Raw genomic sequence first — 4,533 nt, forward strand, 5'->3', positions numbered from 1 at the left:
CCGACCCGCCCGGCGGCGCTGGGGGCCGGGCCGAGGGAGAGGCCTACGCCCGCTCCCAATCCCCGGGCTCGCCCGGCCCCCGCCGCCGCCGCCGAGGGGGCAGCGCCGGCGGGGGCCGTGCGGGGGTGGAGGGCGGGGGGACAACAGGCGGGGGGACGAACCGCGGGGACACCCGGCGGGGGCGGGGACACCCACGGGGACAGCGTGGATGGGGGACCCACGGGGAGACACAGGTGTGGGGGACACACGGGGACAGCGTGGATCGGGGGACACATGGGGAGACCCAGGTGTGGGGGACACACGGGGACAGCGTGGATCGGGGGACCCACGGGGAGACCCAGGTGTGGGGGACACACGGGGACAGCGTGGATCGGGGGACACATGGGGAGCCACGGGTGTGGGGGGACACACGGGGACAGCGTGGATGGGGGACACACGGGGAGACCCGGGTGTGGGGGGACACACGGGGACAGCATGGATCGGGGGACACATGGGGAGACCCAGGTGTGGGGGACACACGGGGACAGCGTGGATGGGGGGACACACGGGGAGACCCGGGTGTGGGGGACACACGGGGACAGCGTGGATGGGGGACCCACGGGGAAACACGGGTGTGGGGGACACACGGGGACAGCGTGGATGGGGGGACCCACGGGGAGACCCAGGTGTGGGGGACACACGGGGACAGCGTGGATGGGGGGACCCACAGCAAGACTTGGATATAGGTCCCCTATATCCACAGGGACACCCGGGTGGGGGGACCCACGGGGAGACTCGGGTGTGGGGGACCCACAGGAGACACGGGTGTGGGGGACACACGGGGACAGCGTGGATGGGGGACACACGGGGAGACACAGGTGTGGGGGACACACGGGGACAGCGTGGATGGGGGACCCACGGGGAAACACGGGTGTGGGGGGACACACGGGGACAGCGTGGATGGGGGGACCCACAGCAAGACTTGGATATAGGTCCCCTATATCCACAGGGACACCCGGGTGGGGGGACCCACGGGGAGACTCGGGTGTGGGGGACCCACAGGGAGACCCGGGTGTGGGGGGACACACGGGGACAGCGTGGATGGGGGACCCACGGGGAGACCCGGGTGTGGGGGACACACGGGGACAGCGTGGATGGGGGACCCACGGGGAGACACAGGTGTGGGGGACACACGGGGACAGCGTGGATCGGGGGACACATGGGGAGCCACGGGTGTGGGGACACACACGGGGACAGCGTGGATCGGGGGGACCCACGGGGAGACCCGGGTGTGGGGGACACACGGGGACAGCGTGGATCGGGGGACCCACGGGGAGCCACGGGTGTGGGGGGACACACGGGGACAGCGTGGATGGGGGGACCCACGGGGAGACCCGGGTGTGGGGGACACACGGGGACAGTGTGGATGGGGGGACACACGGGGAGACCGGGGTGTGGGGGACACACGGGGACAGCGTGGATGGGCGGACCCACGGGGAGACCCAGGTGTGGGGGACACACGCGGACAGCGTGGATGGGGGGACCCACGGGGAGCCACGGGTGTGGGGGACACACGGGGACAGCGTGGATGGGGGGACACATGGGGAGTCACGGGTGTGGGGGACACACGGGGACAGCGTGGATGGGGGACCCACGGGGAGACACAGGTGTGGGGGACACACGGGGACAGCGTGGATCGGGGACACATGGGGAGCCACGGGTGTGGGGGACACACGGGGACAGCGTGGATGGGGGACCCACGGGGAGACACAGGTGTGGGGGACACACGGGGACAGTGTGGATGGGGGACCCACGGGGAGACCCAGGTGTGGGGGACACACGGGGACAGCGTGGATGGGGGACCCACGGGGAAACACGGGTGTGGGGGACACACGGGGACAGCGTGGATGGGGGGACACATGGGGAGACCCGGGTGTGGGGGACACACGGGGAGACCCAGGTGTGGGGGACACACGGGGACAGCGTGGATGTGGGGGACCCACAGGGAGACGTAGGTGTGGGGGGACCCATGAGGACACCCGGGTGTGGGGGACCCACAGCAAGACTTGGATATAGGTCCCCTATATCCACAGGGACACCCGGGTGTGTGGGGACCCACAGGGACAGCATGGATGTGGGGGACCCACGGGGCCACCCAGGTGTGGGGGGACCCACAGACACAGCCCGGTTATAGGGGTCCCACCTGTACCCCGGGTATGGGGGGGCCCTTAGCCACAGCCGGGATTTGGGGGGCACGAGGCTTCGGCAGGGAAATGAGGGGTCACCCCCTGACACCCCACTGAGGCGTGCCCCGCGAGGAGCCCCCCAAACCCTCGCCACCCCTTGAGTCCCCACAGATGCCCTGTGCCACAAGGGGAGGATGGGGGGGGTCCCCAAAAAGGAGAGCGAGGCGCTTTCCCCCCCCTCCTGCCCCCGCAGATTTTCCAACGTGGAAAACATGGAAAAGTGAAAATGAAAATGAACCGTTTTCCGGGAATCCCGGGGAGCGAGCGGCAGTCGCCCGACTCGTCCCCCCGCACCCCAAATCCCGCACCCTGTACCGGCTCCCAGCCTCCCACTGCCCCCCGGGCCCCCAAATCAACTTTTTGGGGGCCAGCCTGTCCTGCCTGCATCCCCCCGTGCCACCGTCCCCCAAAATCCCGTTTGCACGCCTCGGGGGGGGTTTTGGGGTCGTGGACATGGCCTCCCCTCCGTGGTGACGGTGGTTTTGGGGTGCCACCAGATTTGGGGTGCCACCCCGGGCGAGAACAGCCAGACCCCTCTCTGCAAACTGGTTTATTTGGGGGGGCCGGTTCCTGCTCTTTGTACAGGCAGGGCGAGACCGGCAGCTGCGTGCAGGCAGGGACCCGACGGCTTGGGGGGGGCGAAGGGGCACCCCGGACCCCACGGGGGGGCTCAGCCGGACCCCGGGGGCTGTGCTGGGGATGTTGGCCACATTCCGGGGTGCTGCGGGGCTGGGATGGGGGGGACGAGGGGGAGTCGTGGCTGCCCCCCGCCCCGATGCACGGCCCACCCTAGGGCGGCTGGAGGGACCAGGTGGGGGGCTGGGGGGATGCGACGCTGCTGGCCGGGTGCACCCCACTTTTGCCGTTCAGCTCCAGCTTCACCCCAGGGCAGCTCTGTGCAGCGGTGGCACCACGCCGGCCTTCCTCCTCCTCTTCCTCCTCCTTGCCTTCCTCCCCTGGCTGGGATGAGGAGGGCTCCGGCACCAGCCCCCTGGCCACGAGTGGGAGCCCAGGGAAGGCTCTGGGGGGGAAGCTGGGGTGCAGGAGCACCGATGTGGGGAGCCCCGTACGGCTGGGGACCCCTGGCTGGGGGGGCGGCAGCGGTGGGGGGCGGCTGGGGGGGGCCAGGACGTGGCCGGGGAAGGTGGCCCAGGCGGGTGCCGGGGAGCCCAGGGCTGGCAGCGGCGGGGGGAAGGCAGCCAGGTGGGCAAGCTCCTCCGGGACCCCCAAACGGCAGCAGGAGCCCCCCAAGCACGGGGGGGACGCGGAGCCGAGGCCTGCGGGCAGCAAGAGACGGGGAGCGCCGTGAGCGTGGCCGGTGGCGGCACCGTACGGCACAGCCGAACCGGGGTCACGCCGAGGGGTGCGGGCAGCACCCTGGGGTGCTCCGGCTGGTCCCTTCTCCCTTGGCCTCGACACCCTCCGAGTGGGTGCCCCGTCCTCTCTCCCAGCCACAGCCACTGGGTGCTGCTGTGGGACCGGCAACGGCGGCGTCCCTGCCTGTGCTGGGGCTGCAGGCAGGGCCCTCCTGCCTGCACCAAGGGCCCCGAGTCCCACCATACCCTGCACCCACAAAAGCTCTGGCACCCACTGCTCTCCACCGCCCTGCAGCCCCCTGCCCTGCCCGCAGGCAGCGAGCCCTGCCTGTCCCCGATGCCTCCCCTGCCTGCGCAGGCAGCAGCGGCGCTTGCCACGCCAGCCAGCCCCGCTGGCCCCACGCTTACCAGTCCCGGTGGTGGCTGCCCTCTTCTCCAGCATGTCGGGGTGCCGGGGGTGCTGGGGACCCCGGTGCCAGGCCAGCGGCTCCGCCAGCACCCGCCGGCTCAGCAGCACGCTCGGCACCAACTGGGGGGATGAAAGGGGACGTGGCAGTGCCGGGCAAGGGCAGCCTGTCCCCAGGGATGTCCCCAGCCGGACTGGGTCCCCCGGACCCCCTTACCTGGCTTGGCATGCCGGGGGGCACGGCAGGGGGGTGGCACAGGCTGCCGGCACCCGGCAGCGAGGACGGGCAGCGGGCGTCCCACAGCGGGCAGCTGAGGAAGATGAGTTTGCTGAAGTTGAACTTGTAGGTGAAGCGTTTGCCCTTGGTCTTGTGCAGGATGCGCTTGTTGTAGTAGTACCTGGGGGGTGGGAGGGTGGAAGTGGGGGTGTTAACGGACGGACGGACCGACGGACACCTCCGCTGAGGGCTGGGAACGGGGTGAGCTGAGGGGACCCCTTGGCATGGCGGACGCCACCCCGTGGGGTCTCCCGGGACGGTGAGGGCCCCCAAACCCCCGTCCCCTGCGGCACCTGAGCGCCCGGCTCA

This window comes from Ciconia boyciana, chromosome 26 (genome assembly GCF_034638445.1).
Source record: "Ciconia boyciana chromosome 26, ASM3463844v1, whole genome shotgun sequence".
Lineage (NCBI taxonomy): Eukaryota > Metazoa > Chordata > Aves > Ciconiiformes > Ciconiidae > Ciconia > Ciconia boyciana.